This window comes from Chenopodium quinoa, unplaced genomic scaffold, assembly GCF_001683475.1.
Source record: "Chenopodium quinoa cultivar QQ74 unplaced genomic scaffold, ASM168347v1, whole genome shotgun sequence".
In the NCBI taxonomy this organism is placed as follows: domain Eukaryota; kingdom Viridiplantae; phylum Streptophyta; class Magnoliopsida; order Caryophyllales; family Amaranthaceae; genus Chenopodium; species Chenopodium quinoa.
In genome coordinates, this window is record NW_018742329.1 from 1,847,454 (window position 1) to 1,873,587 (window position 26,134).

The 26,134-nt window shown below is 33.8% G+C and overlaps 1 long non-coding RNA gene and 1 pseudogene across 1 annotated transcript; one reads left to right on the forward strand and one right to left on the reverse strand.

Moving 5' to 3' along the window:
• The first annotated feature begins 1,762 nt into the window (after nucleotides 1-1,762).
• On the forward strand, nucleotides 1,763-21,290 carry LOC110689535 (annotated as a pseudogene).
• Nucleotides 21,291-22,106: 816 nt separating this feature from the next.
• Nucleotides 22,107-25,486, reverse strand: LOC110689958. Its single transcript, XR_002504975.1, has 2 exons — nucleotides 25,059-25,486; nucleotides 22,107-22,641 (listed from the first exon to the last, which is right to left on the reverse strand). It is a non-coding gene; the product is annotated as an uncharacterized LOC110689958 (long non-coding RNA).
• Nucleotides 25,487-26,134: the final 648 nt, after the last annotated feature.

Genomic DNA, 26,134 nt, shown 5'->3' on the forward strand with positions numbered 1-26,134 from the left:
TCTAGGACCATAAGTAGGTGAAATTGGCTTAAATAGCTTCTACTTAACCCAATTCTTTTGTTTTGTGTATGAACTAACATTTATTCATTCTAACAACCTATATTCAATATATTTAACATGTTTGTAGATTGAAATTGCCATTTTGTACTGATTATCATGCATATACAAGGTTACAGGACCATAATAAGTAGGTGAAAATGGCTTAAATAGCTTCTACATAACCATAATAACTATCATGCATATACTTTACTATACACTAATATTGTTTTATGATTACTTTGACAGGTGCTTATATCTCATGGCGGACGATCATGATCCTCATTTGGTAGAGGACATTGACGATGATGAGTATGAGGACGAGTACGAGGATGAGGACGAGGATGATAGTGATGTGCCTTATGATGTGAATAAGGAGGATGACTTGGGTGAGCTAGAGGATCAGGCTCAAGATGAGTTCGAGCGTAGGCTTGACGATTTTGAAATTTCAGTTGAACGTGCACCAGCCATTGTAAATACAGCACGTGAGATTGTTGGTGAGAACCCGACTCCTGAAAGTCAAGGCCAAGGACAAGATGAAAACTACACAGGTGGTGGAGGGGGGGGGAAAGGCACCGGCTCAAAGAAAAAGAAGGGGTCCGACGAGAAGCTTTAAGAAACCGGACGGTCCCATGGTCTTGGAGTATGACAACAAAGGCCAACCCGGGCCCAAATGGCGTCGACAATATGCTAATCAAGTTGGCATATGTTCGCGGAAAATCCCCATTACACTTATAATGCGGCAAGTACCTCCGGGTTTGATTCAAGCATTTTGGGATGATACAAGGGTAAGTGTGTTTTTGGCACATTTAGACAATTTAAGATACCTTAACCTTATGGTTGTTACTAAATAGAAACTAATAATCGGTTTTAATTATTTGTGCTTGTAGAGGCTGTTTTCTATTCCTAATGATCCCGAGAAGAGAAGGGTGTTTGAATCTTTATTAGCGGAAAGATTCAGAGGCTTTAAGACCAAGTTGACTAATCGGTGGATCTACAAGAAGAAGAAGGTGCAAACAAAGAAGAAGAATGCTGAAGAGGATGACCGTCTCCGTGGCAAATATGGCCGACCGTGTCAAAAGATGATTGGGAAGAGTTCGTTATAATGAAGACTCAAAAGAAAGCCATTGTAAGTTTGTGTAAATCTGATCTCAATTGAATAATAGCTTGACACTTTTTGTAGCAATGAGACTAAATTTTTATGTTTTGTAGGAACTTCGAGAGCAAAATAAAGCGAATGTAAAAAGAAGGAATACGTCCATCATATGGGTCCTAAGACTTTTGGTGAAAAGAGACTTGAGTGGGTCGGTTCGGGTTTATACCCTAAAACGCTTCTAGTGGAATCGAAGGAACCCTCTAGTTCCACGATCACTACATTGGTGAGTCGTGCCGGTGATTTCTTTTGTTCTCTCCATTCGTTTGATAAGAAAACCTGAAAATGGGTCATCAAGGGTCCGGAAGCCAAAAAACTGGCGGATAAGCTTGTAAGTTACCTATGAATTGTTGAAATTAAGTCACTTTTGCATCTAAATCATTGTACAAACCATTAACTGTTTTACTGACCTCATTTTTCCTTATGCTATAGCTTGAGCACACTCAAGAGATGGTGGAGGGCAAATTTGAACCAAGTGTGGAGAATGACCCTTTCACCATGGCTTTGGGAAGGCCATACCATCCAGGACGAGTAGTAGGTTCGGGAGGGTCATTGCTTGGATGGAACAAGGTGATGGGTCCCGAATACACAAAATCTGGTAGATCTCAAGCCAGTGTTAACTCACCGGGGGAGTTGGATGCCAAGGTGGCATCAATTAGGGAACAAGTACGCAACGAGTTAGTTGGTGAATTGAATGCTTGGGCGAAGATGATGAACTTACCGACTTTGCCGTTCCTCACGAGTACCCCGGTCGACTCATGTTCAGAACCAAAAGGACAAGGAGAAGGTGATAGACATGGAGGAGATGAGATACGTGGTGAAGATGTGCCACCTGAGGTAAAATCAATTGGGTTATTAAAAGTTTTAAAATACTGAGTTAATTGAGATTTGAGGTGCAATGATTGATGTACTGTTGCAGGTTCCTACTCCTACACATGCGGACTCGAGGGAGCTTGAATATTCAACACCGCATGAATTTCCAGAGTCACAGGTGATTTGTAACCCTTTACCTTAATGAATTTTGTTATATTATCTATGTTGTTGTAAAAGTCCTATTTAACAATCTTCTTTTTATATATATACTTGTGTAGGAAGACACCCGATGTGCACTTCTAGCCCCGGGGCATGCAAATAGTACGGCGTTGAGTTGGGTGGCGTATGGTAGTGCCCAACCGACGACGGATGCTACGGCGGGGCCACATCATTACTCAGTTGGGATCGATTCAGTGGTTGCGGGATTCGAAGACATCCCACTACCCGTACCGATAGAGGAGGTTGAGATAACAACGCTTTGGCAAGCTGTAGGTAGCTTCGTTGATTGGCCACGTGCATTGGTGAAGTTGATTAATAAGGAGGTAAATTATTTAGTTCTCAATTTTTGTCAGTGTTAAACCGTTAAACACTCTTAAAATAAAACCGCCAAATACTTTTTTTTTTTTTTACAATATGCAAGGTCCGCCAAGTTGATTTCAAATGGCTCAAAATTTTTTTTTTAAAAAAAATTTGCAAGTTCCGCCGCCCCGGGACACCCGAAGGAGCCACCCTCGCTGCCGGAACAGCAAAGGCAGCCCGCGCCGAGGCCACAACAGCCCCGACAGGTGGCTGCCAAGGCTGTAGTAGCCACGGTAGGTGGCTGCCAAACTGCTGCACCCTCGGCAGCAGCCTGCCTGGGCTGCTGCTGCCTCGACAGGAGGCTGCCATGGCTACTGCAGCCTCGGCAGCACCTGCCTGTGCTGCTATAGCCATAGCAGCCACCTGTCGAGGCAGCAGCAGCCCAGGCAGGTTGTTGCCAAGGCTGCAGCAGACTAGCAGCCACCTGTCGTGGCTGCTACAGCCTTGGCACCCATCTGTCGGGGCTGCTGTAGCCTCGGCGCGGGCTGCCTTCGCTGTTCCGGCAGCGGGGGCGGCTCCCTCGGGTGTCCCGGTGCGGCGGAAGTTGCATATTTTTTTAAAAAAAAAAAATTTAAGCAATTTTCATCATTTCATCAAAATCAAGGTCATTTGAGCCGAAATGGCTACTCACTTGCCTATTTTATTCATTTCTCAACTAATAAACTTATACATTCTCAAACCATATCATAATTACATATGTATAAGTGATTGTGAGTTGAAATTGCATAAAAGAAGCAAAGTTCTAATTTTTTTGGCGCATTTCATCAAAATAAAGCCAATTCGAGCCGAAATGGCTACTTACTTGCCTATTTTCTTCATTTCTCAACTTATAAACTCCATGCATCTCAAAACAACTCATAATCACATATTTATAAGTGTTTGTCATTTGAAATTACATTAAAATCGCTAAAATCTAAGGTTTTGGGTCCAATTCATCAAAATCAAGGTCATTTGAGCCGAAATGGCTACTCACTTGCCTATTTTCTTCATTTCTCAACTAATAAACTTATACATTCTCAAACCATATCATAATTACATATGTATAAGTGATTGTCAGTTGAAACTTATTATTTCTCAAACTATTTCAGATTTCGAATAGAAGCAAAACTTCAAAGAGAAAGAGGGTGGAGAAGCCTAAAAGAATAGATCAACCTAAGAAGAAGCTAAGTGAACAACGGTCCAAGAGTGAACAAGCGTCGAAGTTGCACTCTTCGAAAGGTTCACCCATGCCACCTACTCCACTTGTTGAAGACATTGTTCTTCAATCGCTCTTTGCTGACATGACCTTTCTTCACAACTGTGCTTGTCATTTGATCGATCCCATGGAAGTTGCACTTCCTAAGGCAATGTTACACTATGATGAGGATGCAATTGCACGGATCAGCAAAGAAGATGTGAAGGAATTTCTACGTGGTGCAAAGCTTAACATTTCCATCATTCAAACATTCATGAGGTACTTCAATGCCCACATAATCTATACTTTTTTCAAGTTATTCAAATTGATGGTGATTATCCTACATCTGATAAATTATTCAATGTTCATGCACGCAGAGCACTACAGGAGCACTTAACTGACAGTGATTCTCCTTGTAAAGTTGGGTGGTTATGCCCCGAGCAGTTATCCACTACTAGAATCATAGGCAACCCCCATGACGTATTATACTATGTTGAACAGAGTATCAGGGAATCAGCGTGTGCGGGAGACAAGTTCATATTCGCCCCATGTTATAGAGAGTAAGTCTAACCATGTCAAATTCAATCGATTTGGCCTCATTATATGTTGACTCCTAAATATTAATTACCTTGTCTATTGTGAACTTATGTAGGGAGCATTGGAGCCTCATGGTGATTTGTAATTCCACTAACACAATTTATCACCTTGATTCAGCTCGATCATCGGAGAAGTGGCTCGTGAAGTCTATATTGCAAAAGTAAATATATATAGCAACCTAGTGATGATTATTTCTAATAATAACTAATTTAGTAATCATACGACTAATCAAATTTGAATGTACTTTTTTTTTACTACAGTGTTATGAAGAAGCTACATTGTCGTGCTCCAAAGGGTCCAACATGGAAGTCACCGTTGGTAATTTACATGACATTGTGATTATCTTGAAAATCTATTTTAGTAAATATTTGCTCATTTCCTTTGCATGTTTCACTGATGTGATTTGTTTGTCATATGCTAGTGCGCACAACAAGAGAATGGACTTGATTGTGCTTTGTATGTGATGAGATTCATGCTTGACATTGTGACTCATTGTACGGACACTCAACAGCTTGATGAGGTAAGTCCTAAAACTTATTGAAATGCTATATTGATGTGATTTCACGCCTTAGACACCTAATATTACCTAAAAATGGCATGTTATGAGAAACAAAAAGGCTATTTCACAAGAAAGGTAGAAAATGGGTTGAATAGAAGTCATATGGGCCATATTAGGGCCATTTTGTGTTAATATGCTCTTTTGATGTGATTTCTTTCCTTATACACCTATAACTAGATAATATTGACATGTTATGAGATAAATAAAGTTCATTTAATAAGAAATGTAGGAAATGGGCAAAGTAAAGTCATATAGGCCATATTCGGGCATATTTTGAGTAAAAAGCGTCATAAACCTTAATAAAATGATCCCCTATACAATTTTAGGACTTACACACATAAAACTACCTAAAATTGACATGTTATGAGAAATAAATAGTTCATTTGATAAGTAATGTAGAAAATGGGCTACATAGAAGTAGAAAATGGGCTACATAGAAGTCATATAGGCCCTATTTGGGCCATGTTGAGTAAAATGTGTTGTTAAACTTATTGAAATGCTATATTGATGTGATTTCTAGCCTTAGACACCTAATATTACCCAATAATGACATTTTATGAGAAAAAAAGGCTATTTCACAAGAAAGGTAGAAAATGGGCTGAATAGAAGTCATATGGGTTATATTAGGGCCATTTTGTGTTAATATGCTCTTTTGATGTGATTTCTTTCCTTATACACCTATAACTAGATAATATTGACATGTTATGAGATAAATAAAGTTCATTTAATAAGAAATGTAGGAAATGGTCAAAGTAAAGTCATGTAGGCCATATTCAGGCCATTTTGAGTAAAAAGCGTCATAAACCTTAATAAAATGCTCTCCTATACAATTTTAGGGCTTACACACATACAACTACCCAACATTGACATGTTATGAGAAAAAAATAGTTTATTTGATAAGTAATGTAGGAAATGGGCTACATAGAAGTCATATAGGTAATATTTGATAAAATACATATTGTTTTGCCTAATTAATTATTTTTAAAATAATGTTTTTGTATTTCAAGTTTTGCAAGGTCTAAAAGGATGGTCCAATGACAATCAAGGAGCTTAATGAAGTTCGTGACATGTTGGCGTCTTTTATCACCTTCAACATGTAAATGGCATTGTAATTGTAAATTATTTATGTTAACTTTTGAACTATATAACTTATTATTCATTATATTTGTACTTACTATTATTTGTATATGTAAGCAAATTTTTTTTTTGCATTGCGTTTGGGAATATTTATATCTATATATATAATTTAATTCTTGTTTTTAATATTATTTTTGTATCTTATTGTAATAATTAATAATATTATTAATATTAGTTATTATAATAATAATATTATTAATTATTATATTTTATATAGTTGTAGGAATTACAGGTTATTATTATTGCTGGAAACAGGTTTTTTTTTAAATAGTATTGCACGAAAATTGGAAAAAAAAAACAAAAAAAAAAATTTGGTGAATAGGCACCGGTTAGGCAGCACCGGTGCCTAAACTATCTACCACCAAAAAAAAGATTGGCGGGAGAGCATTATAAGGCACCGGTTAACCGGTGCCTAATTGGGCATATAGCACTGGTTAACCGGTGCCTATTTTACCCTATGGCACCGGTTTTGAACCGGTGCCAAAAAGTTGGTTTTTGGCACCCCTCACATAGGCAGCGGTTCAAACCGGTGCCTTAGACCGGGTTTGAACCGCTGCCAAAGGCCTTTTTTCACATAGTGATAAGGAAATTACTTTTGATCATCACTATCTTTCAAGTTTTATACATAACTATTATTGTTAGATATTTTATTATTGTTTCATCTTTCAAATAATGTACTCAAAATTTATTAGCTAGTGTTAGTATGCTAAACTAGAGTTCTTATACAAAGATATAAATGTAAATGCAGCTCATAAATCATGGTGTCAGCTCTTCAGTGGTAAAAATAATAATAATAATAATAATAATAATAATAATAATAATAATAATAATAATAATATTGCCTCAAAAAATAATAATAATAATAATAATAATGAGAGAGGATATTTTTCGTGTAATGGTCTATAGTCTATACTATAACCATCTTCTTTTTTTACTTCCAGTAGGGTTATAATCTACCAGTCTAGGGTGATGTTTTACTACGAAAATAGGAGGGAATGCGATGATTCTTTGCCCGATAGATGCGGAGAATCAAATCAGGGGTCAGCGTGTATGTTTTTGTTTTATATATTAAGAAAGATTCTATCCGATGCTATTCATGATGATAGTTTATTTGATAGTAATGAAGTAAACAATGAATTCTTATTCCGTGATAATGGTGTTACAATTCGTAGTGATGTTAAGAAATCATTGTTTATAAGAGCTGCTAAAAATGCAGTGTACAAAAAGCTAGTGACAAAACGTGATATAATAGATCATTCCGATCTTGAATCTTTAAAGGAGATTCAGGAATCTATTGAAAATCAAACGCTAACATTTAATGAAGAAAATGTTTATTCTCAATGTTCGCGCAGATTTCGGGATCTGATAGGGGAGGGAGATATTTCGGAATACCTGAAAGGTAAGTATAAGGTAGATAAACATATTCTTGATGATAAAGAATTAATTCGGAATAATAATAACAATAATAATAACGATAACAATAATAATAATAATAACAATAATAATAATAATAGTAATAATAATAATAATCATCTAGAGACTGAAAAATCATTCAATCTTCCACTGCATGAAAAGAAAAAGTATTGACAAACTCCAACAGACATAGAAGGGTTTGGACATGTCATTGTTGTATCAGATGACCAAAAGTTGGATTGGGGTGACATGTCTTACTTAACCACCTTACTTGTTTTCCATGCTACCTCTTTCATGCAGGTATTCTATTTTTATTTTCAACTTCATGAAGGTTAGAGTCACATATAAACAATAGATACATTTTCTTTGATTGGGAATTATTACGTGTGAGAATCTATGACCAATTTACATGTTAATCGGTATTATTAAGCTTTAATAATTGTTAACTTTTCTTTCAAATTAAGCCCATGTGATTCACTACTAGCTGCAAATTGAACTACATAATTACAATATTACCCTTTCAATTCCAAGTATTGTACTATATCTTTTTGTTATTCTATAGATTATTTCTATCCAAATGCTCTATATTATTATTTCCTCTTTAATTTTTTTGTTGTCTCAAACTTGAGTCTTAGCTTTTGAACTTAGCAGTTATTTGATTTTTATTTATTAGTCATAATAAAAAATACCTTTAGTTTCTTATTGAAATAGAATTATATCAATGATTTTTTTAATGGTATTTGTATAATAATTAATACTCATATTAAGGTAATAATATATTTACTATATATATATGTCATGGTGTTTGTATAATTAATAAAATTAAGGTAATTTGGCCCCCCTAAGAAAAAGTGTCAAGATCCGCCACTTTATATATATATATATATATATATATATATATATATATATATATATATATATATATATATATGGTTGGGATCCAATGCTCATTCAGCACAAAAAATATGCACATTTAGTATTCATTTACTATTAAAGGAACGTTATTTAATAAATCAAATTATTAAACCCGTCGGAAAAAAAAAAGGTAATTCATTTACTATTAAAGGACTTGGTTACAAATGGTCAATAAAAAAAATTAAAGGAACGTTATTTAAATAGTATTTTATGTTATTTAAATTTCTTTTAATTTTTTATAATGTTATTTTATTAATTGAAAAATAATTGAATAATACTCCACATAGCTATATAAGAAGTGGACTAATTTATTTATATCTCCTGTTGAGAAAAAACTAAAATTTTCTTATCATATCATCCGTATCAGTAGCTACAATCAATCTAATATATACATGTTTTATTTACCCGTCGCACTCATTAAATCTATAGACACAATAATAACCTTATATTTGACCTACCAGAACATATATTTTCCTAAGTTAACCATTGTGCCAAAAACTATATATTATATAATAGTCACATATATAACCAATAGCTAATTAAATATAGTATACAACACAAATACTTCGTATATAGGTATGGATACTGATAATTTTATATATATATATATATATATATATATATATATATATATAAAATATACGGAGTATATATTACTAAGATTTATCCCTACCTTAATTATAAAAAGGTTAACAAAACTCTTATAATAGTGCATGGACATTTATATATCTAAAAATGTTCTTTTTACATATATTTTCCCCCATTTAATTTTAGAAGCCTTGTCTCTTGAATTCGCTAAATTGATTTAAAAGGTTATGTTTATTTCAATATTTAAAGCCATTTACTATTTTCATTTCCTTTTGTTTTAATTTTTCTATTTAGAATTTATTAAACTATTAGGTTTCAAGATCGAAGTTAATATCTTTTTACCGTACAATCACTAAATCAAAGTCGCTCAACTAAAATTTTGGACATTGCATAGCTACACAACATCCAATACATTTAATGATTACATGCAAATAATTTTAATAAAACTATGCATTCGATATAAGTTATTAAAAAATTTAACTATATATACATTTTGGTAGGTTTATATCTTTCATATTAACAAAAATTTACAAATGTTATTATTATATTTTGAAAAAAAATTTAGACTTTGGAGTTTTGTATAAGATAGATAAAGGATAAGTTAATTCCCGTCATATGTGCATTGAGTTTTGGGTGTTATATCCGGTTCACCCTTTGGGCTAATCTAGATTTGAGAATCAGTTCTAGCTTATTAGGTTTCATGCCCCTTCCGATTGTTGTTGCAGGGGAGCGAACACAGGTCCTCCCTACCTAGTGTAGTCTCAGTCACCACTACACCAACAACCAATTGGTGTAGTGGTGATTGGGACTACACTTGGTATGGAGGACACATGTTATAAAATATTATATTATATACATATACTTTTTTATATTATAAAAAATATTATATTATATACACATGCTATTATAGTTAAAAGTATTATTATGTATAAAACAACATAAATTATTGCACATGATTGTTGTATATCTAGTACATGAGCAATGCACGATTTTTAAATTAAAATGTTAGTTTTTTAAAAAAAATTCATAAGTAATAGCATTGTTATTACGAATATTACAATTTAAAACATGAGTAATAGTTATAATAAATTTTATATCTGTCCCTTTTCCGTCAAATGTCTAATTCAATTTAACTTTTATTCTTCTTGTTTAGATTGGTTATTGGTTCAGTTGTTTTTTTTTTTTTTTTTTTTTTTTTTTTTGCAAGAAAAAACAAAAGATCATTGTAAAAGGCATTGTATAGAAAATGAAAGGCCGATTAAAATTAAATTTATGTTCAAGATTATGTATTTTTTTTCCAAGACAATACTTCGGCTCAGCATTCAGTATTTGTCAAGGAGTACAACAAACGATAAAAGTAATTTTTACACTATTTTATATCTTTATCAAAAACTTTTGTATTCATCCGATTACTTGAATTGAATTTAGGATAACTTGTAGGCTATTTTGGGTAACTTTTATCAATAAAGCATAAATAACTTTCATTCATTACAGGGTAACTTTTATAATAGGTGCACAATATTTATTGTAAATCTGATTTTTTTTAAATGTTTGCATTGATTTTATAATTGACGTCAAACTAAATTCTATCGATTTTATTTAATTTTCATTTAAAAAAAATATTAGCCTTTCAAAATACGAAATATTCGTTTCCTTAATTATCCACTTTAATCATATTGCTTCAAATTAGTTATTATTTTTTAACTTGACTATAAATAAAGATTGGAAAGACTTTATGGATTATTTGTAGTACTGGAAAGTATATATTTATTATGAAAAAAATTAAATCAATATTTATGTTAGGAAATCATGAAAATCTTATGCATGTATAGAAACTTGCTTTTATTGTTTGAAGTTTAACAAAAATAACTATGCTTGAATATGTAAACAGTAATTATATAGATATATTTTATACATAAGATAAGCCAATGAGAGAGTGACATTTTTCATCCTCACATTGAGGCGCTTGTCTTTTAGTATAATATATAGAAGATTTATGCACATTTAATTAAAAAACAATGCACATTCACTTTTATTTTCATTTTCCCTCTTCACCTTAAAACTCTTTCTCTCCTCCATTAAAACTTATTTAGTTGAAGTTTTAAAAGTTATGCAAACTTAATTCAAAATTATGCACAATTTTTTTAATACGTACTTTCATTATTCCTCTCACTACAATGAACTCTTTCTCTCTCCTCCATTACAGCTTATTTGAAGTTCTAATTAGCTGGTGTTTATATAATATATAGATATACCTTTTTCATCTAGAGAATATTTAATACTCGTAGGATACAAATTTAGTTAAAATATGCAACTTTAGTAGGAAGGATCTGCACATTTCCTTTAAATAATATGCACATTTTTTACAAAAATAATGCACATTCTGTACACGAATTATGCATACATTGTTAAGAGTTAATTAATTTCATCAAGGTGTGAATTTCCACACTCCAATTCCTTCATTGCATTTAATGTAGTAGCCAACCCTAATTGCCACCCTCTAAGGTTATAGCCCACAATATAATAGTAATTCTTACTACTATAAATAACCATGCAATTTCACTTGTATGATGTACACAAAAAAAAATATTACCCAGAGTAATACATACAAGTAGTAATACTTCTCTTATTACCTTCTTCTCTTAATCCTCTAATTTCTATATATTTCATAATATGGTAACAGCTCCATCTTCAATCAGGTATACTTATACCGATTATCCAATTTTTACAAAGATTCAATTTCTTTCACAAAATATATTTTGAGGAGTATGCTCTACAGTTGCCCATACGGGATCCTCTATACCAGAAACTCACAATATATTTCTCCACAAAATTACTCTACATAATTAGCCATGTTGATAAAAATGAGGATATCAATACATAATTTATTTATGATATTTAGTTTGGTAACTCTCATGCATGGTTATAGAAAGTAATATATAATTACTTTTGCATGTGGAAATATTTGTTATATCATGGTAATAGAGTAAATTTCATGGTCACACAAATCATGTTCATACTTACTTATTTGTGCATAATTACTAAAATAAAAAAAATGATGCAGCCTTTATATTTATTTAATTTTTAGATTACACACTTTTTATGTTTCTTTCAGTTTTTGAACCCTTGACCTCATGAATAGATTAGGGTTTTCGGACCACTACGACTTGCATCCCAGTGTGATACTTATTTACGTTTGTAAATATTAATAGTTTGATTACGATTTTTTTTTTTACCAGTCTACTAGAACATTGTATGATTTTTTTTACAGTTGTGTAAAGCTGAAACGGATAATTTACCCACCTATAAAAATCGGATTACACCCCCCTTATTTCACCATACAAACCTTATTCCCTCCTTAAACTTTACCCAAATTATCTCCTCTTCTTCTTCCTCCATTCACTCCGGCCACACACCATGTTCCCCGTTGACAACCGACAACCACCACATCCCTTTACCTTTGAAGAAGATTTAAGGAAATTAAAACTATACTTAGTTTTAATTATGGCCCTAGTAGTTTTATTAATGGCAATGATGATTTTCATCATTTTACATAAGTAGCGCTTGTTTTTTCGACAAAGGGAATTAATGCATGTAGTCTCCGTAGTACTTCAAGTTTTTTTTTTGTCTTCTAGGTAAATGTTCCTTTTGTCTTATCATTAATGTATGTCATTATTAGTATAATTATTATTATTATTATTATTATTGTTGTTGTTGTTGTTGTTGTTGTTGTTGTCGGTGATGTAGTAATAGTAGTAGTAGTTATTGTTATTATTATCATTGTTATTGTTATTATTGTTGATGTTATTGTTTAACAAACGTAATTATCATATTTTATTTTAGCTTAACTTTATGTAAATCATAATAATAACCCAAGGGGGAGAAGAAAAATATGTTTTAAAATGGCTTATTATTATGATTATAATTTGATTACTTTAATTGTCACTTACTTAATTGACTTAATAATAATTATCTATTTGATTGTAGTTAAAATGGGAGACTTGATGAAAAGACAATTTGACGTATTAGACTTGTCCGGACATAATTATCTTGAATGGACAGTTGATGCCCAAATGAATTTAAAGGCTCAGGGATTGGAACATACAATCAAAGAAATTACCATCCCAGGAAACGAAAAAGATGCCCCTACTCAAGTTAAAGTTCCTACTGATCAAGAGAAAGCAAAAGTTATAGTTCTCTTAAGGCATCATTTACATAACAGTTTAAAAACTAAGTATTTAATGGTGGAAAATCCCAAGGAACTATGGGATAGCCTGAAAGGAAGGTATGATCACCACAAAAGGGTACTCCTTCCTTCAGCACAGTTTAAGTTGGACAAATCTGAGATTTCAGGACTTTAAATCTGTCAGTGATTATAATTCATCACTATATAAAATTGTATCAATATTGAGATATTGTGATCAACCAGTCACTGAAGTGCAAATGATAGAGAAAACACTCTCTACATTCCATGCTAACAACATTGTATTGCAACAGCAACACCGTGAAAGAGGTTTTGCAAAATATTCTGAGCTTATTTCTACATTATTGGTTGCTGAAAAGAATAATGATCTTCTGTTGAAGAATCACAACCTAAGACCAACTGGGTCTCAAGCATTCAATGAAACAAATGCTGTAGAAAGCTCAAATCCACCCGAAACAAATGTTGCTCATAGAGGTGGACGTGGAAAACATAATAATCGTGGCAAAGGTTGTGGAAATTTCCGCGGACGTGGCCGTGGACGTGGTCATGGCCGTGGTAGAGGTCATTTCCCCCCTAAAAACAACACTCAAAGGGGGCATCAACAAGGAAACAAAAATCAAGCCACCACAAAAGGAAAAGACACATGTTACAGATGTGGCATGACTGGACATTGGGGACGTACTTGTCGTACGGCCAAACATCTAGTAGAACTATACCAGGATTCCATTAAAGGGAAAGAAAAACATGCCGAAGCAAATTACGTTAATGAAGAAAATGTCCCTGGAACTAGCTTTGATGTGTCTGATTTCCTCATAGACAATGGTGAAGCTGGTGGTGAATTTATCTTTGGAGAGAATAATCATGTTTAGATAATCCATCAATTACTATGATATGTATTATGTTTTCTTTATGTACTCTTCTTTATGTTTTTCATGTTCAAGTTATGTACTTTTAATTTTTCATCATTAATAAAGTAAGTCCAGTTTAATTATCTTAAACTAATCTTATACTTATTATTTTATGAAGGTATAGATCTGCCCGAAGTTGGTTCCAAATTTCAATGCCTTTTGGACAGTGGAACAACACACACTATTTTGAAGGATAGAAAATATTTTTTAAAGTTAAAATTGTTTCAAGCAAATGTTAATACCATTTCTGAGTCAGCCAAGCTAATAGAAGGTTCTGGAAAAGCTTGCATAATACTCCCAAATGGAACAAAATTAATCATTAATGACGCTTTATATTCAAGTAAATCTCGAAGAAATATTATAAGCTTTAAAGATGTGCGTCAAAATGGTTTTCATTTAGAAACAATGATAATGGATCAAAAGGAATATTTATGCCTCACGACAGAAAAACATGGCAAGAAACATGTGTATGAGAAATTGTCAGCATATTCTTCAGGGTTATATCATATAGATATACGACCAGTTGAAATAAATTCGATATCTATCCAGAAGTTAGATAAAAGAATCTGCTAACTTTATGGCATGATCGTTTGGGTCATCCTGGTACAAGAATGATGCACAAGATTATAGCAAATTCAGTAGGACATTCAGTTAGGAATGTTAAAATCCCTCGATCGGATGAGTAAACATGCTCTGCATGTTCACTTGGCAAATTAATAATAAGGCCATCTATGAACAAAATTGCTACTGAATCTCCAACATTTTTAGAGAGGATTCAAGGAGACATTTGTGGACCAATTAATCCTGCATGTGGACCATTCCGATATTTTATGGTATTAATTGATGCCTCAACTCGATGGTCACATGTAAGTCTCTTATCCAGTAGAAATGTTGCTTTTGCAAAACTTCTTGCTCAAATTATTAAATTAAGAGCACAATTTCCAGACCATACAATAAAAAGAATAAGGCTTGACAATGCTGGGGAATTTACATCCCAAACATTTAATGATTATTGTATGTCGATTGGAATTGTTGTAGAACATCCAGTAGCTCATGTTTATACACAAAATGGACTCGCTGAGTCATTAATTAAGAGACTACAATTGATTGCAAGGCCATTATTGATGAGATCAAAATTGCCTTCATCTGCTTGGGGTCATGCAATAATACATGCAGCAACTCTAATTAGATTGAGACCAACTTCTTATCATAAGTTCTCACCACTACAATTAGTTTTTGGTCGAGAACCTAATGTCTCACATGTAAAAAATTTTGGTTGTGCGGTGTATGTTCCTATTGCTCCACCCCAACGAACAAAGATGGGTCCACAAAGAAGGTTGGGAATTTATGTTGGGTTTGAATCACCCTCCATAATTAAATATCTTGAACCAATGACCGGTGATTTATTTACGGCTAGATTTGCCGACTGTCATTTCAATGAGACAGTATTCCCAGCCTTAGGGGGAGAGAAAGTGGACCCACGAAAGAAAGAAATAGAAATCATTTGGAATGCAACACAATTGTCAATGTTTGATCCACGAACAAATATGTGTGAACAAGAAGTTCAGAAAATTTTTCATTTACAAAGCATTGCAAATTAGCTGCCTGATGCATTTATAGATACAAAGAAAGTGACAAAATCACATATACCAGCTGAAAATGCCCCTGCACGAATTGAAATTCCATCTGGTGATAAGATCATTGAAAATGAATCTCTAGCACGCCAAAAGCGTGGAAGACCACTTGGTTCAAAAGACTCTAAACCAAGAAAACTAAAAAGACCTGGTGAGATCAACAACATTCCCCTTCCGGAAGGTCAAGAAAGACAAAATACAGATGAGAATAAAGAAAAAGATGATAATCCGAAAGAGGATGAACAAGATGACCATGACATCGATAACAATGAAACTTCAATAAATTTTGTTTCTACCAGGAATTATTGGAATAGAAATGATGTTATCGTAAATGAAATATTTGCATATTTCATTGCAATTGAAATGGCATCTGACGAAAATGATAGTGAACCAAGAACAGTGGAAGAATGTCGTTGCAGGCATGATTGGCCAAAATGGAAAGAGGCAATGCAAACAGAGTTAAAGTCACTCGAAAAATGAGAAGTGTTTGGCAAAATAACCCTTACATCAGAAGGTGTAAAGCCAGTTGGATACAAGTGGGTATTTATGAGAAAACGAAATGAGAAAAATGAAATTGTTAGATACAAGGCAAGACTTGTAGCCCAAGGTTTTTCTCAAATTCCAGGGATTGATTATGAGGAGACATATTCTCCCGTAGTTGATGAAACTACGTTAAGATTTCTGGTAAGCTTGACAGTCTCAGAAGGACTAAAGATGAGATTGATGGATGTAGTGACCGCATATTTATATGGGTCACTCGATACAGACATTTATATGAAAGTCCCAGATGGACTAAAATTACCAGAAAACCACAAGCCTAGACATTTACTTTCCATAAAATTAAAAAGGTCACTTTATGGATTGAAACAGTCTGGAAGGATGTGGTATAATCGTCTAAGTGAATACCTTATGAAAGGAGGGTTCAAGAATAATCAAATCAGTCCTTGTGTTTTCATTAAGAGATCACAATCAGGATTTGCAATTGTTGCGGTTTATGTTGATGACTTAAATATTATTGGAACTCCGAATGAACATGAAAGAACTGCAAAGTACTTGATGAAAGAATTTGAGATGAAAGACCTTGGACAAACTAAATTTTGTCTTGGATTGCAAATTGAGCACTCAAATGATGGTATTTTTGTCCATCAGTCTAACTACACTGAAAGAGTGTTAAAACGTTTTTTCATGGACAAAGCGACCCCAACAAACACCCCGATGATTGTTTGGTCTTTGACTATGAAATATGATCCATTTAGACCTCGAGAGGAAAACGAAGATGTCCTTGGTCCTGAAGTACCATATCTGAGTGCAATTGGGGCTCTAATGTATCTAGCTAACAATACTAGACCCGATATAGCCTTTTATGTGAATTTGTTAGCCAGGTTTAGCAACGCACCAACGAAGAGACACTGGAAAGGAGTAAGACACTTACTACGATATCTACGAGGAACGAAAGATCTTGGTTTGCTTTATCAATCAAGGCAAGATGCCACCCTCATCAGATATGCAGATGCTAGATATCTATCAGACCAACAAAATGCCAAGTCACAAACTGGATATCTGTTCACCTATGGTGGAACTGCAATATCTTGGAAATCAACAAAGCAGACCTTGACTGCGACTTCATCAAATCATGCTGAGTTGATTCCCCTTTATGAAGCAGGACGCGAGTGTGTATGGCTAAGGTCAATTATCGATAATATCCAAGAAGAATGTGGGATAAAAGAAGTAACTGAAAGTCCAACCATCATTTACGAAGACAATACTGCATGCATCGCACAAGTAACTGAAGGATATATCAAAGGTGATAGGACTAAACATATATCCCCAAAACTGTTCTTTACACACGATTTGCAAAAGGAAGGGAAGATAAATGTCCAACAGATCCAATCATCTGATAATCTTGCAGACTTGTTTACAAAGTCCCTACCTTCGAAGAGTGTTGAGCAGTTGGTCCACAAGATTGGAATGCGTCATCTTCATAAACTATGTTAAAATCAGGGGGAGCATTATATGCACTACACTCTTTTTTCCTTCGATCAGGTTTTTATCCCAATGGGTTTTTCCTGACAAGGTTTTTAATGAGGCAGTACACTAAAGCATATAGTAATATATTGTTGTACTCTTTTCCCTTAGCTATGGCTTTTATCCTAAAGGGTTTTACCTAGCAAGGTTTTAACGAGGCAATATATACCCTATTTTGTATGGACATTCAAGGGGGAGTGTTAAGAGTTAATTAATTTAGTCAAGGTGTGAATGTCCACAGTCCAATTTCTTCATTGCATTTAATGTAGTAGCCAACCCTAATTGCCACCCGCTAAGGTTATAGCCCACAATGTAATAGTAATTCTTACTACTATAAATAACCATGCAATTTCACTTGTATGATGTACACAAAAAAAAATATTACCAAGAGTAATACATACAAGTAGTAATACTTCTCTTATTACCTTCTTCTCTTAATCCTCTAATTTCTATATATTTCATAACATATATAGGTTTTTCAAATTTGCATATTTAATTTTTAAGCTTTGCTTTCATCTCTTATACTCAAACAACTCCACGACTCCCTTATTGCAATCATGAAAATTCTTTTCAAATTTGGGAGTCAAAAGGTGGGAAAAGAGATGATCATGGAGGAGAGACAAAGAAAGAGAAAGAGAAGGTGGGGGAAAGAGATGACCATGGAGGAGAGAGAGAGAGAATAGGGGAAAATTCAAGCTTCTGTTGAACTTTGACAGAAAAAAAAAAAAAGGAAAAAACAGTGAAGAACATGGAGGAATGGGAACGGGAAGGAGAAGAGGAATTTGTGGAAAAGCTTTTACATATTATTTACAGTTTTGCCATTAATGAATCATGTAATAAGAACCATTAGATCTATCTAATTGAACACACTAGATTATTTCTCATCCTTTTCATTATAAGACCCTTCTCATATATATATATATATATATATATATATATATATATATATATATATATATATATATATATATATATATATATATATATATATATATATATATTTTGGAGAGATACTCTTGTGTAATATAGTATGTTAAAGAACATCCAAGTAGAGTTGACATAATTCCTCAAAAAAAAATAAAAAAGGGTATAGATGATAATAGGTTGAACCGAGCCAAAATTAGGCTGTAACAAGACAGTCTTTTCGTGTAGGCTGATTATGTGAGGCTTGCTAAGATAATAGAGCCCAACATCGTACATCCAACTAGTGTAGGCTCATCTTATTTTGTTTTGTACTTCCTCTGTTCTTTTTTACTTGACCTGTTTCTTTTATCACGCTTGTCAATGCAAAACTTTATGGATTAATAACTTAAATTCTCCATAAGTAAAAATTATAAAAGTTATATATTATGATAGTATTTATTGAGACGAATTCAAAAAGATCATACATGAATATATTTTTCCTTACATATTATTCACAAAAGACGGTCAAAGAAGGGGTGGTGAATAGTGTAAAAGTCAAAGCGGGTCAAGTAATAAAGAACGGAGAAAGTACAAATTAAGTACATTATCCATTTGTTTCTATTTGTCAATTCTAACTATCATTGTAAAGTACCATTCTTAGATTCTCTTGAACATTTTGTAATTTTATACGTTATCAAAGATGTTGATGGTTAAGCATGTTCTTTGGAAATTGCAATGAAGTAAATGAAGCAAACAATAAGAAACAAAGCGAGCAATATTATATGTAACTCACTGCTCAGCCTTATTTATTGGTTTAGTTGGGGTTATAATAAGGGATAGAGATAATCTTGCTTAGAGCATTTTCAATAATGAGCAAAAACATGCTTATGAGCAAAACTTTTGGTGAAATTAAAACAAAAATGACTTACATCAATGAGTAAAAGCAAAAATGCTCATGAGCAAAATGAAAATTGCTCATAGCTCAAGCATTTTTAAAGATGAATAGTAATCATGTGGGTTCCACAAGGCAAGAAAAAAAAAATTAAAAATAACATAGTAGAGAGAAATATAGGAAGGTATTACTTCCTTTGTTCTTTTTTACTTGACATGTTTATTTTATCACGCTTGCCAATGCAAAACTTTTAACGATCAATAACTTAAATTCTCCATAAGTAAAAATTGTAAAAGTTAAATATTATGATAGTACTTATTGAGATGAGTCCAAAAAATCATACATGAATATATATTTTCTTATATATTATTCACAAAATAAGGTCAAAAGAGGGATGGTAAATAGTGTAAAAGTCAAAACGGGTCAAGTAATTAAGAACGGAGGGAGTTATTTAACAAATGCTGATTCCGGTAGGGAGGAGTTATTTGGTTCTGTACGTAATCAATTTCAGCCATATCTAATTTCATGTCATTCCATTTCATTATGGGTCTTTTTTTCCCTTGTTTATAATATCTTCATGTACGGGTCTAATTACTAGTTTACTACTATTACTAACATATAGAGACACTGGAAAATTACTCGGCTGAATTACAAAAGCTTGTTAGGAAGATACTTGATTATCCGGCAAAAGCTCTAAATATAGACAATGATCTCAAAAGCAATGTGTTCAGAGGACATCAATCGATGAGAATGAACTATTATCCTCCTTGTCCGCAACTTGATAAGGTGATCGGCTTAACGCCTCACAGTGATTCAATTTCTCTCATCACAATCCTTCTTGAGGTTAACGATGTGGAAGGCCTCCAGATCATGAAAGATAACAACTGTGTGTCAATCAAGCCCTTATCAAATGTCTTTGTAATGAGTGCCGGGGATGTGCTAGAGGTACGTAAATTTGCAAGTAACAAGTTCCCCTTGCATCGATGAATGAGTAATACCATGAAAAAGCTCATTAACTTTAAACTAAGTCTTATACTGAATGTACAATGCAGATCATGAGCAATTGAATTATTGAAATATAGAAAAGTGTGTTACATCGCACTGTAGTGAATGCTACGGAATGTTACATCGCACTGTAGTGAATGCTACGGAGTAGCAAAGAGAGACTATCAGTTGCCACTATACCTCGCAATCCTGACTCAGACCTGTTGACCCGACTCGAATGACCTAACCCATTACCCGAAAATGACCCAAAAACCCGAAATTGATACGACCCGACCCGATCCTGACCCGACAATGGAGTTGACCCGATCTTGACCCGACACCCGAACTGACCCTACCCCAAGTTGACCCGACCCGAAATTGACCCAATGTGTTTGACCCAAATGGCGACCCGATACCCGAAATTAACCCGAACAGACCCGATATTGACCCAAACAAACCCAATACCAGAAATGCCCCGAACTAAATTACCTTATAATTGAACAAAAAATGTCTTGTGCTAAAAATAACGAAAATTGTTCATTTTCAACCGTAGCTAAGCTCATAAACTAAAATATGTTCTCTATAAAATTGTTGATTTGAGCTTGATCCACAAAAGAAACAACCCGAACATGTCCCGACCGGATTTGACCTGACCCGAATATGACCCGAATATACTTGACCCAAAAATGACCCGATCTGAACATACCCAACCCGAAAATTGACCCGAACCGGACTTGACCCAAAGTTAACCCAAATTGACCCGACCTGACCCGAATGTTCGCTGACCCAAAACAATCCGAAAGTGATCCGACCCAGACCCGACCCGAATGACCCATTTGTCAGGTCTAGTTGCCACATTCCATGGTCCATCACTTGATCATGAATAGGTCCAATCTTTGATCTAGTTACTTCTACCACTCCGGCAAGGTTTAAGAGAATCAGAGCCATTGATTACAATGAGGGATTTTTAGCTCATCCTCTTGATGGGGGAAGATATCTTGATGTCATGACGATTGTTGAGAATGACCAACATTTTGGGTAATTTGAACCATACAACTGATAAATCATACTCACCAGATGTCCCTATGCATCTGCCATAAGATCCGCTGTGTAAGTTATGTTATGTATCTCTACAGGAATGTAGTAGCTAAGAGCATCCTGAAATGCTTTAGACGTAACAAGTATTGTTTCTTAATGGAAGGAAGAGAAGATGAACTACTTGAGGATTTTTATGACATTAAGGTTTGTAAACTTCTTACGAATGATATTGATGATTATCCATTGATTAAACCCCTACCACAGCCAAAGCATGAATGTTATATAAGGGCTACCATGGCCAAAGATATACTAACAAAATGGCTGGCTTGCTTAGTTATGTTCCAACAGTTAAAGCCTTGCTTGCTTATGGAGTACTCCGTACATCTTAATATAAGATCTCTACGAGTCCTTAATGTTCTTTATCATTATACTACCAAACGACCCTTTCGCCTGGACTATTATCCTCGATTCGAACTGCAAAGAAGCCGAGTTTGTTACAGCAAATCTAATGTCCGCAAATGGAACACAAATGGATATTAAAATGGCAACAATTGTGCACAAAGAAGCTGCTATTTATAAGTTATTGCTTCATTCAGCCAGTTGGAGGGTCGATCAAATCCCTCCGTGCTGTGTTGAACGACAACAATGCCCTTTGTAATGTGGTTCTTCTATACCTCAACAGAGAGCTAGGAGCTTTAGAGATGAAATAAAATGCAGAAAATACGATAAACTTAATTTCTTTTCTTGATTACAACCTAGAACATATCCAAAAGAATATCACCCCAGAATAACCAATACATAAGTTCTAAAATGGCTATGGTGACACAGCTCCATAAATACATTAATCGCTTACATGAATCGCAGCATGTTAGCAGTAATCCAGATAAATAAAGTGTACCAATACTTTACAGAAAATTTCGATATACATACCAGAGTTCCACGGACCAATTGCTTCATTCCCCCTACCCACCCTTGCACCACTTCCTCCAATTCAAATCAATGCAAAGTCAAACCATTAAGTTCAACGTTAACAACGTACCGCAAGGTACTCGTTCTTGTGTTACAAGATCTCGGTGGCTCTTGCAGGACCTAATATTGATACAGATTTTGCTTGTTAAAACACAATGTAAATATGTAATGCTACATAATATGCAGTGAGCAGAAAACGGTTGCATAAATAAAACAAACAATTAGGCGTCATTCATAACAATCATGTAGAAGGATAGTTTAACTGCACACTCAATTAGTCATATCAACAAGTAACATTGAGATCAAGAGATGGAATTCTATTCCTCTGTATTTATTGCAATGAAAGGAGGAGATTAATCGGTAATCGAAGTGATGAGGGAAGAAAATGGTGGAGTACTTTCCTATGCACTCATCTAACAACCTAAACAAAGTGTAATTAAAAATTCTATTAATTTACATTCATCCACATAACTATAAAGCATGGATTTTTTATGATATTTATTTAAGTAAACAAAATGAAAGAGGCACACACTTAAACAGAGAGGCAAGCAGCACACAGACCATGTAAATGAACTCCAACAGAAATTGCAAATTATTCCATCCTATGCAGGAATATACAGCAAAAACATGTTCCAGCCAATATGTAAGTAGCAGGCAGCTCGATTTTAATCTGATTACATTTTTAAAAAAATAAACAACATTTTCCCCAATATTTGCCCAAAGTTAATTGACCCTAGACAATCATCTTGCTTAATGTTGACATACAAACATTGGAAAATATGCAGCTAAATAACTACATTGGATCAGCTGATTAACACACGCTCCTAGAATTAACACCATCAAGTACAATTATCTCCCTCGCTTATAGATTACAATGCCCAATTTTGGTCTATATGAATATAATCGCCCTACTAAATCTAATTTTATAACTGCCTAAGCTCACTGTACTTAAAAAACATGCACAGTCCATGTTTAACCTTGAGCCTACTAAGTGACAAACTGACAACAATGGTTACCAAGTATGCAACCAACAAAAGGTAAATAACAATTCAGATGTACTTAGCCTTACCCATGAATCCTAACTAGTTCAAGACTACCACAATGGGCACACTAGTCGGATAACTGACAATCTATCATAAACCAGGCCCAAATTCAAAACATATCCAAGCCAAACATGTAAATATGTACAATCGCTATTCGCTAAAATAATATCTAAACAAGTGATGCATTTGGTAGGCATGACCTAACGGTGCAACTAAATATGATCAAATTGCTATACGACCAATACAGACTTACTGACTCTGAGCAATGTGATTATTTAACAGGCACAAATTGATTTTCAGACAAGACCAGCTCATGATACACACAAGTTCTTCCTCTATTTTCTTCAAGACTCTAGATGGTTTCAATTGTGGCCTAGGTAGCAGGCAGTCAGGTACTAGGACTTTCTTTCATCAAGTACTGAAAGTAAAGAGACAAGGAGCCCATCAAGCATGCAGCATAACATTCTCAAAACACAATACTCAATATTTACCAGAATGGTTGACTTGAATCACTATTAACAGATTTAAGAATGATTCATTAACTTCAGGGCAAATATTGGGGAAAAGGCTGTAATAAAAAAAAAATAATAAAAAAAAAAAAAAAAAAAACTGAAGTAGCTAATCACATTGTGGCAATAATAACAAGAAATCGAGCATGAGGATATAGCCACACGACAATAATTGGACATAGAATTGATGAAAAAGATTGAGATCATAATTGTGAAAGAAACAAGCTATCCTCACGTAGAGAAAGGATATCACTAGGACACCTTGGTAATTGGTAGACAATGCATTTAAAATTTTAAATGTGCTAGACACATTTATTAGTAGCATAACCACATCACTTCCAAAATTGTTTTATTTTTTAAAAGACAGTTTAAGCGTTAAAAACACATTCTATGAAATTGCATATAGAACTCCTTGAAACTAAGATAAATCATTGTAAAAACTTTGAAAGGCTTAAGCACAATCCAAAATCAATAAATTTGACACCCATAATTCAGAATTTCCAATACCCTATATCCAATCTGAATTGTCAAATATCCAATATCCAACTATAACTGAATATCATCAAGTACATAAGGCCAAAATACTATGAAGTAGTACTACATTACAATAAAAATAAATCCACACTATAGGGTTCACTCATTATTTGCATTTGTAAGTATAATCAATTTACATGAAATATATCCAAGTTTTGGCCTTGAATTTTGAAGTACATGTTTAATAAGCAAATTATACATGTACCCTAAATACATCAGTATTAATTTGGATAATCTCAAAGTTTAAAATTCTACATGGAGCAGCATAAAAACAGGGCAATGTATATAATTAGAAGAAATTAAACGATTATAACAAGCAGACATAGTTTAAAAAATTCCAACGAATATATCATAAATTAAATCCAGAAGCAATTATCAACAGGAAAAAACAAAATGACATAATTCCCTTCAAAATTTAAATTTTCAATTGAGCAAAAGATCAAGTAATTACCAATTAGGCGCAAACCCATTTGCTAAAAACGCCAAGAAATGATGGGTTTTCAAGCAAAAGAGAAATTGAGCAAGTTTGGGGAAATGGGCATCTTCAAAATCAGAGAAAATCACCATATTCAAACCCTAGGAGAGAGAAGAAAAAACTCAAAAAAAAAAATATTGGATTTTAAATGAGATAACAGAGAATCGGAGAGTAATGAATGAGAAAAATTGTTGTTTAGCAGTTTGTGTTGTTTAATGAAAGGGTGTTTTTGCAGAGAGATTGATGCTGTGCAGCTGGTCTTTAGGCTTTGCACGATTTCAGAGGCAACACAGAACAAATTTGTGAGAGAGACAGCAAGACAATGAGGCGAAATTTTTTGTTTGTGTAGGAGACTAGGAAGTAGGAAGAGTATAGCCCAGCTCAGTAGCCCCTTTTCTTTCTCATTCTACTCTTTCTACTCAAGTGTGAATAGCTTTAAAGGCCGATTCATATTTACCGAATTGAGATGAACTGAATTGATTAGAGCTGAATTGAATTGAATTGAACTGAACTGAACTAATTGGAGCTGAATTGAACCGAATTGAACTGATTGGAGCTGAATTGAATTGAACTAGACTATAATTAAGCTGAAGTGAACAGACCCTAAGTTTCCTTCACGATTTTTTTAGTCTAGATTTTACGAGGTTAATATTTGGAAGTAGGGGTAAAATAAGAAGATCCTTAACTATGAATACAAGTTTCAAGACTTAAAACTACCATCACTTGATAATATTCGAATCTTAGACTGTTAGACCATTAGAGAGTTAAGTCTTCCTTGATGCGACATTTCTCTCTAATTGAATGTCTTTCTTCTTGTAGCACTTTTCAAAAAAAAAAAAAGTGTATTGTACACTCTACTAAGGCCCTGTTCTTTTGAGCTTCTGGCAGAGCAGGGACTAGCAGAGCAGAGAAGATAAGATTAAATTTCAGCAGAGCAGATTTCAGGATAGTAGAGTAGAGCCGAGCCGAGCAGAGCATATTTCAACATTATTATTAATATTATTATTAATGTTATTATTATTAATGTTATTGTTATTATTATTATTATTATT